The 12,115-nt window shown below is 47.6% G+C and overlaps 1 protein-coding gene across 2 annotated transcripts in view; it reads left to right on the forward strand.

Annotated features, from left to right (window-relative positions):
• SLC13A3 (solute carrier family 13 member 3) overlaps positions 1-12,115 on the forward strand; it is a 58,803-nt gene that overhangs the window by 1,012 nt on the left and 45,676 nt on the right. The gene's annotated exons all lie outside the window — the stretch shown is intronic.

Below are 12,115 nucleotides of genomic sequence, written 5' to 3' on the forward strand. Positions count from 1 at the left end.
TATACGCACCCCTATGTTCATTCTATTGTTATTTACCACAGCCAAGATCTGGAAGCAGCCCAAGTGCCCCTCAGTCACTGAGTGGATAAAAAAGCTGTGGTACATTTGCACAATGGAATACTACTTAGTCAAAAACAAAAAGAAAACCTTATTACCTTTTGCAACAGCATGGATAGACCTGGAGATTAATATGCTAAGTGAAATAAGGGTTGTAGTGAATATTAAAAGAGGCAACCCAGTTATGCACTGGATAAGAATAATGATGTTTTGATGGCATGTATGATGGTGGTCCCAAAAGATTATAATGGAGCTGAATAATTTCTATTGCCTAAGTAACATGTAGCCATCCTGACTTAACAAACACTAGAAGCAAGATGCAGTGCTAGGCTTCACCTTGCGTACTGCATCTCATTTAATCCTATCTTTTATTAAAATATTTCTTAATTTTTCAATTACAGTTGACATACAATATTATATTAGTTTCAGGTGTAAAACCCAGTGATTAGATGTTTATATAATCGATGATGTGATCACCCCGATAAATCTGGTACCCACTCTCATGCATTTGTGGTGATGCTGGTGTAAATGAACCTCTCTTCAGTCCTATAAAAAGTTCAGTGCATGCAATTATGTATAGTATGTAATCCTTGATAATAAACCACAATGGTACTGGTTTATGCAATTACTGTTATCAATGTAAGAAAGGTCCAAACCTGTAGAGAATGTTTATGAGTTTATCTGAGCCAAACTGAGGACAATTGCCGGGAAGAAGAATCTCAACAGGTTGAGAAAATGCTCTGGATATTGGTAGTTTTACAGTTCATTTTACAGATTAGAATCAAAGGAGGAGGCATGAGGGGGTGTACCTGAAATTCATTGGTGGTAGATTACAGAGGTGGGAGAGAGCAAAGCAGGGAAATCTCTGAGATTGGATAAAGAGTAAAATGGAGAGGCACATACTGCTTTCACATTGGTGGCTATGGGGTAGTCAACAGTGAGCATTTACTGCACATAGAGATGGTATTCAGGGAACAAGATAACATGCAGGGTCTGTGGTCCTGTGCTCTGGGACGGTGGTTATATACCCGGAGGGTCTGGAAAAGGAGATTCTTCTGATATTTCTAAAGTATGTTATCTTAGAGGCAAAAAAAGAGGATACACAGGCTCATTTGAGGTAAATACTGACCTTTGCCAAGGAAGCTACAGGCCCAGGACCTGTCGACCCGCCATGACTTGCTTTTAGTTAGGAATTTTTATGTTCAGAGACGATCGTATGTAGTTACTTTCGTTCTCTGAGTCTTCTAAAGTCACCATGCAGGCCTCCCCTGAACTTGTCAGCTTTAGTATGTGGCCCCTTGTTCGGCCACACTGTACTACACTTTTTAACTATTTTAGAGTGTACTCTTTCTACTTATAAAGTTTGTCATAAACAGTAAAGTGCATTACGCCGCAGGAGTTTCATACATCTCGTATGTCTGATCTGTTTATTGTATCACATTTTCACATGCTTGATTTAATTGGTGTAATTGGTACAGTGACCTGCTCTACAAGCTTGTAACCTAGGAACAATAGGTTAGACCAGGGGTCCCCAAACTTTTTACATAGGGGGCCAGTTCTCTGTCCCTCAGACCGTTGGAGGGCCGGAGTATAAAAAAAACTATGAACAAATCCCTATGCACACTGCACATATCTTATTTTTAAGTAAAAAAACAAAATGGGAACAAATACAATATTTAAAATAAAGAACAAGTAAATTTAAATCAACAAACTGACCAGTATTTCAATGGGAACTATGCTCCTCTCACTGACCACCAATGAAAGAGGTGCCCCTTCCAGAAGTGCAGTGGGGGCCGGATAAATGGCCTCAGGGGGCCACATGTGGCCCGCGGGCCGTAGTTTGGGGACCCCTGAGTTAGACCTTGTAGCCTCAGTGTGTAGTAGGCTATACCATTTTGGTTTGTGTAAGCGTACTCTATAATGTTCACATGATGATGAAATTGCCTGAAGACACATTTCTCAGAACGTAGCCCCGCCATTAGGTAGTACACGATGTTATATGTAAATCTCTTAGAACTGAACTGAGCCTGGTATACAGGCTGTGCCCAATAATGCACTGGTGGGTCTTAATCTAGGTGCCCTGCATGATGGGGACAGCCAAGTTTAACCGACACTAACTAGGAGCAAAGTGCCGGGCTCGGCTTTGCCTAACGTACTCCACCTCGTTTAATCCTTTCTTTTATTATTTTCCAGTTACAGTTGACATACAATATTAGTTTCAGGTGTACATCCCAGTGACTAGACATTTATATAACTTATGAAGCAGTCACCCCAATAAATCTGGTATCCATTTGACACCATACCTAGTTATTGCAGTATTATTGACTATATTCCCTGTGCTGTACTTTATATCCCATGACTCTTCTGTAACTACCAGTTTGTACTTTGTAATCCTTTTCCCTTTTCAGTGTTCCTCACAGGGGAGGATTATTTACTCCACTTTCCAGAGAAGAAAAGTGAGGCTCAGAGAGGTGAAGTGACTTTTTCAGAATCACACAGCGAGCAGCTAAGTGGGGGTTCGGTCCCCAGCCTGTCAGAACCCAGAATCTGAGCTTCACAGGCGTGGTCTTATATCATTGTCCACATAACCAGGAAGGCAGCTGCTATTAGCATCCTTGTTGAACAGGTGAGCAAACAGAAGCTCAGCAAGGGTAGGTGACCTGCCCAAGGTCATATAGCCTGTTCAAGGCCAAAATACAGTGTCTGTACTTCTAATCATTGCACTTTATACACTTCCCTTAATTAGAATTGAATGAAAACCTCTCCTGGTTCCTTAGATGTCACTGCCTTTTTACATGGCAGACAAACTTACAAGGAGTCAAGTCTGGCTTCTTGGGAGATCTCAACCTCCTTCAGAAGCTCTACCAGCATATTTGAAGCCCCCGCCCATATATTATATTATATTATATTATATTATATTATATTATATTATATTATATTATATTATATTATATTATATTATATTATATTATATTATATTTTTGGATGTTAATATCTGACATGCTTCTCAATATAAAGGACAGTGTGAATAAAAGTATCCTTAGCACTGAACAGAGAACGTTGCTGTTTGTATTGATCTGTGGCATACACTTAAAACAGAGTGGGTTTGCTGGGCAAACACAGCTTTAAGATTATCTGTGTAATCATAATGACTTTTAACCCTGTGATAACTTCTCCAAACAAAGTCTGATGGTTTGACAAAAATATGCTGGCTGTGCAAATGGAACTTCAAGACAAGTGTCCTCAATGCCCACCCCCAACATCAGACTGCCACTTCTAAGCCTCTCTTGCTTAGAAATTCTGGAAGCACCAATCCAGGTTGTATTGGACATAGGGGCTCCCCAAAACTTTTGCCAAACTGAAGATATCCGATCAGGAAAGAAGTGTGAGATGTCTGGGCATTTGCCCTTGGCCGCTATTTGCATCTTGAGTCTTCAGCCTGATGAGGTCTCCAGACCCCTGTTACTCTGAGGCCCTAGGAATCTGATTGGTCCAATGAGTTGGTTCTCATGCACCTGTCCCCTGGGGACTGGTGAGCTGGTCTTCGGGAGGCTGGGGTTAATCTGAAGGGCAGATGGGTGGCGGGAAGAACAATTCTTACATTATATCTTCCTGGCTTGGGAAGGAGTGGGATGCACTTCTGGAATGCAGTGCTTGCAATTTCCAGCGCCACGGGGGATCCGGCTCTTGCTACAGAGGCTGCTGGAGACTTAGGAAGTCAAGACGCTGCTGGAGGGGCCACCTCAGCTTTCCAAAAAAGGCCATCCAAGCAGTTGGAGGTTTGAGGACTGGCCTTGGGCAGCTACTGGGGGACGGACTAGTAAAGCAGGTTTGCAAATAAGTGCCAGCCCCGTGTGTTTGCAGAGAAGTCTCGCCCCCTTTCCCACCTTCCACCCACTGCAAGCAAACTTAGCCGGACTATCTGGACAGTTCTTACAGCGGGGACTGCTCGGCAGGCAACTCGTTCTAAGGATGCTCTGAGGAGGAGGAGTTTGGGGGTGCTCTAGGCAGACCTGCTACGGAGTGCGGTGCAGGTTGTGCACTGCCCAAGGGGCCCCGAGGAGGAAAACGAGAATAAACCAACCTACACTCGCATGCCAAGCTGTGCAGCCAAGAAAGAGCCCCCCTTCCTAATTTGTACAAAGGTGTCACGTCTGGCTAGTGGCAGCCTTGTTCCGGGGTGGTGAGTCGTTTTGGGGGATGGTAGTACACCTGTAAGGTCAGAGGCCCACTTATTTTGCATTTGCTTAATTCTTGGGTGGGAGCGTTTGTGGAGAGTGACCAGGAAAATGGTCATTTCATTCCCAGTTTTGAGTCTTTGGCATCAGAACTGGATTCTCAGTCTACATACTTGTTCTGTGACCTTAGGTAAGTCATTTTACTTCTCTGGGCCTCAGTTTCTTATCTGTAACATGGTCATTGTGTTACCTTTCTCCCTGCTTATTATTTGGGCCCAGTGAAATCATATATTGTGCCTGTACCGTAACTTCTCACTTTTTTATTCAATGATCAAGGTAAGTTTTAACTCTCCCATTCTGCAGATGGGGCAACTGAGACTCAGAAATTAAGTGACAAAAACTGCGTGGGGTTGAGTTGGAAAGACCCAGGTGTGGGTTTTGGCCCTGAACTATGAGACGGGGGAGGCCCAGGCTGGAGACCTTGCATTTTTGAGCCTCAGTTTCCTCATTGGTGAAGTGGGGAGGACTCACACCCTCCCAAAGGGCTATTATGAGCCAACTAAGGGATGGTACAGAGGTTGGCTAGTGCAGTGCCAAACATAAGTGGGAGTTTATAATAACAATAACTTCTAATGTTTTCTACTTATTTTATGCTATTTTACTTGTCTTTCACATCTTAGTTCATTTACTCTTTACATAAGCCATAAGAAGCAGGAATAATGACTGTCCTCATTTTCACAGATGAGGAAAGTAAGGCACAGAGAAGTTAGGTAACATTCCCAAGGTCACACAGCTACTAAATATTGCTTCAATCACTTCTCTTTTTCTCTTGATCCTGGGTCTTGGCAGACAGGGTGGCCAGCCCTGAGTCTGAGAGGCCCTTGAGTCTTCCCCTAGTAGGGGGTTTCCCTGGAAAAACAAAACAAGTCCTCATCCTTGTAGACTGAACACCTTCTGTGGCCAGATGCTGCCTGGTGTTTTTAACTTGTATCATCTTCTTGAACCCCAAAGGTCTCGGGGAGGGACTCTGTCCACATGTACCCCCAAAATGGCATGGGGTCTGATTTGGTTTCCAGCATCCACATACCACCCATGACATTTTTGCCAGGTCCCCTTACTATTTAAATACACATTCCTATAATTCATCCATTTTTTTTTTTTTTTTACATTAATGGCTTACTGCCCCTCCTTGCAAAAAAAAATAACTTAGAAAAAAATTTTTATGTCGGGACCATGTATAGAAAATCAGAATCATGAATGACAATAGAAGAAAACTAGCACAACATGAATAATTACCCAGTGTTGGTTAATTCTGGCTACATACAGCTACGTATAGCTTGCTTGAAGCTGAGGGCCTGAGACATGCCCTTTATTTGTTATAAAAGGAAGGAAGTGATATAGACAAGTTAGTACCAAATTGAGGTTTTGTTTTGGAGGAAAATGGAAGAAAGACTCAGTAAAAGAGTAACCTTGGTATTCTTTTTTTTTTGTATTTTTCTGAAGGTGGAGACGAGGAGGCAGTCAGACAGACTCCTGCATGCATTCAACCGGGATCCACCCGGCACGCCCACCAGGGGCGATGCTCTGCCCATCTGGGGCATCGCTCTGTTGCGACCAGAGCCATTCTAGCACCTGAGGCAGAGGCACAGAGCAATCCTCAGTGCCCGGGCCAACTTTGCTCCAATGGAGCCTTGGCTGTGGGAGGGGAAGAGAGAGACAGAGAGGAAGGAGAGGGGGAGGGGTGGAGAAGCAGATGGGCGCTTCTCCTGTGTGCCCTGGCTGGGAATTGAACCTGGGACTCCAGCACGCCAGGCCGACGCTCTACCACTGAGCCAACCAGCCAGGCCTAACCTTGGTATTCTTTACTGCCCTTCTATGATTGGTCCAGAGTTTTTCAGAGTTGACTCCTTTCACTGCAAGAGATACTGACGTACAGCCTGCGCGTGTGTGTGTGTGCGCGCGCGCGCACGCTTATGCCTTATTTGGAGATTCATGAGGTGGGCTGTCAGCCCCCATTCCTGTTTCCTCAGCTGTAAAAGGAGGGGGCTACCTGGAGGACCTTACCACTATGCTACTTGGTGGCTGACAAGTAAAGGAAACCTCCTGGCATGTGGTTGACTGAACAGTGACCCACCAAAGATGTCTGTGTCCTACTCTCCTGAACGTGTCCATGTTACCTTACATGGGAAAGGCAACATTGCACATCTGATCAAGATAAGGATCCTGAGATGAGGAGATTATTCTGATTATCTGGGTGGACCCAGCGTAATCACATGGTTTGTACAAGATGGAGGCATGAAGGTCAGAGTCAAAAAGTAATGTGATATGGGCCTATAACCAAGGAATGTAGATAACCTCTAGACACCAGAAGGCAAGGAATGGGTCTCTTCTAGAGCCTCTAGAAGGAACCAACCTTAAGGACACCTGGATTTTAGCCCCATGAGAATAATTTCAGACCTCTGGTTTGTAAAACTGTAAGAGAACAGCTTTGAGTTCTTTTCGGTCTTCAAACTGGCCAAGCTTGTTCCTGCCACAGGGCCTTTGCACTTGCTCTCTGCCTGGACTGGTATTACCCCTGATCTTCCACAGCAGAATCCTTCTGGTTATTCAGGTTTTAGCTCTAAAGGCACTTCCTCTGAGGAATCTTCCCTTCTCAAGAACACTTGCCCTCTTTCCCCCACAAAACTCTTTAAAACAGCCTCCTGTTTTATTTCCTTCATGACGTTCATCCCAATCTGAAGTGATCATTATCTGTTCATTGTCTGCCCCTCCCATTGGGCTGTAGGCCACTTAAGGGCAGCGCCCTTGTCTGTCTTCTTCCCTGCAGCATCCCCAGTGCCTAGTACAGCACTTGACACAGAATAGGTATTCAGTAAACAAGTGAATGAATAAATCTGAACTTGAACCCACGTTTCCAGCCCTTTCATTTTTCAGCTGGGAAAACTAATGTCCAGAGAGGGCGTAGAGGGACTTTCCAGCCTCCCCCAGCCCGGTGGTCCCAGAATCCTCACCCGTACCCCATCCAGGCTCTCCCTGCTAGATGTGACCCCTTGCTCACACAGACCCCTCGGCCTCAGAACGGCCCCTCTGAGGCACTGCCAACTTTCCACTTCCTCAGAGCTCCTGCCAGGTGTGTAAACAGGTCAGCGTGATTCCCCCCAATGCGGCGGCGACCAAGATCGTGTTTCCTGACCCAACTCAATAGGACAGTGCCCTCTGGACTGATGAGTAGTATTTTCTGGCACACTCAGACATTGAAGACACAAAATCAGCACTCTAGCTAGGCTTGACCTGGCCGGAGCCTGCAACAAGTCACACACGCGTGCCCGAACCATTCTCTCCAGTTGAGATCCATCAGCAGAGACACACAAGGCCACACTACCTCCTGGCAAGTCATGGCCCCTCTCCCAGCCTTGACTTCCTCATCTGCAAAGTGGGCATAATGAAATCTACCTGCTAGGAAGACTTGACAGTGCCTGATGCATAGTCAATACTCAATAAAAAATTGCAGCTATTGCTATTATTGGCAAAATAGGGGTACCAGGCTCTTGGCTCTGTCTGCTTGTCCATGAAATTCACAGGGAGAAGGGCAGCCAATGGGAATAACCCCGTGCCAGAGGGAGTCTGGGTACTGATGCACAAAATAAAACAGTGATCCCAGCTGGCTAAAGACATTAGAGATGGGCTGGCGGGGTGGGCGGGGGTGAGGGGCGGGAGGGCGCCGCAACATGCCCCTGCCAGCCAGCCCACCAGTCCCCCTGGCCAGTCCCTTGTCCTCTATCTCCCGTGGAGTCCTCAGCAGCAGTCTGGGCTAAGAAGGGAATTTGATTTCACCAGTATTAAGCTCTCCTGCAGGAATGTGCTGGTCCCTGGGAGGCTGCAGAAAGTGAACTGAATTTGTTGATGTCCTGGGCCACATGCCTTATTCATGCCCTTTCCTCTGTCCCCCAAGAGGCCCTCCTAAAAGCTGTAGTCACCACCTCTCTAGCACTTACCAAGTGTCAGGCATGGTTCAGAGCACCTTGGATTTGCTTGCTAGCTCATTTATGCTCACCACGGCTCTGCGGGGCAAGGGCTATTACCACCCACATTTACAGGTGAGGAAAGCGAGGCACTGAGTGCTTTAGTGACTTGCCCAAGCTCCCAAGCTCGAAGGTGGCAGAGCTGGGATTCAAATCCCGGCATTCTAGCTCCAGAGTTCGTGCTCTTAGCCGTGCTGTGTGACACAGGTGTGATGGACCCATGTTACAGGCGAGGCTCAAGGAGGCAGAGCCACTTGCCTAGCACCTCATAGCCATTGAATGAGTAATGAGGCTGGCATTCGAGCCTAGGTCTGTCTTGCTGAGACCACATGCTACCATTCAGTGGAGGCTGCATGTGGTGGGGGACATCACGGAAGGCTTCTCAGAGGAGAGACATGTCATTCCTGACACTGTTTGGAGGTCTTGGGGAGCTCTCTGAAGACAGGAACAAACATGGGTGGTTAAGCATGATGGATAAGAGCTTGGGTTTGGCTGCTTGGATGAATATGCTCTGTGACCTTGGGCCAGTTACTTAACCTTTCTGTGCCTCAGTTTCCTCCTCTGTAGATGGATATGATAATAATTGATGATGCTTGTAAAGGGCTGAACAGATGTTGGCTGCCTTCGTGGACAAATCACCTGCTATGTGCTAGGCTCTGGGAAATGCTTTAAATCCATGGTTCTCAAGCATTTTGCTCCCCGGGTGATATTTGGTAATATCTGGGGACATTTTTGATTGTCACCATTGGCAAGGGTAGGTTCTATTGGCATCTAGTAGTGGGTAGAGGCCAGAGTTGCTGATAAAAATCCTACAATAAGCAGGACAGACAGCCCCACAACCAAGAATTCTCAGGCCCCAAAGCCAGTGGTGCCGAGGGTGAGAACCCCTGTCCTAAATGCATTCGGTCCTTTGGGCACCCTACAAGGCTGTGAAGCAGGCATGGTCAAGTCCCATTTTCTGTCAAGGAAACTGAGGCCAGGGCAAGGACATGCTTGCCTCTGGGCACACAGCCTGGCAGAAGGCCTCGCAGGGTGAAGACTATTTGGATTTGGAGGGCATTCTAGGCAAGAAAACCACCCCTGGCCTCCCAGCTCAGCTCCAGCTTCAAGCTCCACGGGACAGAGCTGATGACCCCTCTGCTCTCTGGGGGCGGGAACGGCACCTGTCCCTTGGTTGGGAGAAGTAACAAGAGAAGCCCTCATGCCTTGCCACCCACAGCCCTGACTGTCCCCTGGCTTCCACATGGGCTCCCTAGCACCTTTCTCTCATGACGAGCTGACTCTGGAGGTCTGCGGGTGAGGAACAGGGGGAAGGAAAATTCTTCCTGCTCCTTTTAACCATTTCCTGCCCCTTCCTGTTGCCCCTTGGACTTCTCTGGGAAGGGCTGGGATTCAGGCAGCAAAGCCTGTGGGGTTCAAGGAGGGCATTCATGGCAGAGGCCAAAACCCCAAAGTGTAGGCACTTTACTGAGACATGAGTCTTGGGAAGGTGGTCTTCTGTGCTGACACCTGGGATGAGGTCAGAGGGCGGCCAGGCCTGGGGGAGCCTGGCAGGGGCTGATGCGGGTAGCACAGCTGGTAGTCCCCAGTTCCCGTGTGGGCCCGCAGCCCAGCTCCCACCTCTGGTTGGGGGGGTTTAGGGGAGACTGAGGCTTGTTCTGATAGGACTATCTCACCTCTGCTAAACTGGCCCTCACTCTGGGAGCCCTGGCTTTGTTTCTCTGCTCCTGGAAGAAGGGTCTGCCCAGAAAAACTTTCTGAGGGGGGGAGGGAGCAGCATCGTGAGTGTATGAACTCTATTACCGGGCTTCCTGGATTCCAGTCTTGCTTTTCACTTTCTGGCTGTGTGACCTTAGGGAAATTACTTAACGTCTCTGATCCTCAGTTTCCTCCTCTATACTATGAGAACACTGATAGGACCTACCTCATAGGGGTGGTGTGGAGATTGGCTCATATACCTAAAATACTTTGGCCTGTGCCTGGTATATATATAAGAGACATGGTAAATGTTTGCTGTTGTTGGTGTTGTTAATAGTAGTGGTAATATTGTTATTTACATTACAAGAACATTAAAGGTGATGAGCCTTGTCTCTGAATCCTCCTGACTCCCTCCTTTTTCTCACTGAATGGGTTCTCGGGTTCTCTGAGCCTCCTGTTCCTCTCCTATAAAATGGAATTAAGGTCATTCCTAAGAGCTGCTAGGAAGATTAAATGAGATAGTGTTTATCCAGAGAAAAACCTCAGTGAAAGCTCTCTTGCCATTCCTATTCTTGGCATGAAGCCTGGAGTCCCTGGGGTCTGAAGACTGAGGGATTGTGGGCATTAGAAGGTCATGGGACTTGGAAACTCCACAGGTCAGACCTCAGGAGCAGGTGCCCAGTTCCCTGTCACACACCGACCCAATCAGCTCCCAGCATGCCTGCAGCAGAGCCAGCTGAGCCAGAGGTGGGGTGGGATGATGGTATAGTGTAGAGAATTGAAAATGTCAGGGGCAGGGCAGACCCCCAGCCCGAGAGAAGTTAGTCCGGGTGGTGGGCAACCAGGATGTAGTCTCAGCCTACCCAGGATAGATTGGGCCTGGCCAAGAACCTGCTCTGTGAGTGGGAGAAAAGGCACTTACCTTGCCAGCCTCAGTCTCCTTATCTGCCTCACGGGCCTGCCTACCGGGGAAACCAAGCCCTTTGCACAGAATCAAATTCCCTTCCATGTTTGCTGTAGGCACTGTCCACAAGTGGTGAGCACATGCAGTCAAAAAAGTATTAATTGAGCACCCATGACACTTCCTTTACTATTCTCGGGGGACATGACAGTGAACCGAATAGTCACAAGTCTTGATACTCATGTAGCTGACATTCTAGGGAGGAGACATTAAAAACAAACAAACAGATGAATAAATAAGACCTATTTTATGTCAGATGATGATAAATGCCAGGGAGAATGCACACAGAGATGAGGAAGGGGAGTCAGGGGTGGGGTAGTAAAGTTTAAGAGTCAGAAGAGTTCATGGGAAGGGAACTTTTGAACAAATAGCTGAAGGGGATGACATTTGACCTGAAGGAGGTCATGGAATGAGCCCCTGGGCATATATACAGGAAAAGCATTTGGGCAGGGCACTTAGCAAGTTCAAAGATCCTGAGGTGGGAATGTGGCAGGTGTTCAAGAAACATCAAAGATCTTCCAGGGTCCTCAGGACAGCCCCTCCAGGAGATGGCCACTGGCCTGCTGACCACAGAGGCAGGTCTCATCCCTGTGCCTTCAGGCCGGCTTTCGCTTCAACCAGAGAAAGGCCTCAGAAGGTGTGGGAGGGACTGTCAGGAGCAGGGGGCGGGTTGTGAAGAAGCTCTGAGTGGGGCTCTAAGTGCACCTCCCTCCTACCCCATGCTGGGAACTGAAAGACCCTTTGGACAGGTACCCCGAGGCCCAGAGAGGGGAAGGAGCTGTCCAAGGTCATGGAGTGAGTTGGCTTCTTTTTCTGAATAACTCATTCCGTCCTGCTGGGGCTGAGCCAGCTCCTACCCACCCCCACCCACCTGTTTGACTCAGGAATGAGTCGTGGAGCCTGGGCAGCTGTGGCATGTAAGTCACCCCAGGAACACTTTTAATGAATGGCTCCGAGAACTTGAAGTTGTCTGTCCTCTGCTAATGAGTCCAGGGGACTTGGACAGAGTCCAGCGGAAAGGTGAAGACAGGGGTGACCGGCCTCAGAGGTCTCCCGGAGCCAGGCGCCCTCTCTCCTTTCTCCTCCTTCCCCCCTTGAGTCTTAGGCCCAAGTGGAGACAGGTGGCCTCTGACCACTTTCTCTGGGTGTGTTCAGGGTAGAGGGGAGCCCTGGTTGGAAACCAGAGACCAGACTTCTGG

This window comes from Saccopteryx bilineata, chromosome 6 (genome assembly GCF_036850765.1).
Source record: "Saccopteryx bilineata isolate mSacBil1 chromosome 6, mSacBil1_pri_phased_curated, whole genome shotgun sequence".
Taxonomy (NCBI): domain Eukaryota; kingdom Metazoa; phylum Chordata; class Mammalia; order Chiroptera; family Emballonuridae; genus Saccopteryx; species Saccopteryx bilineata.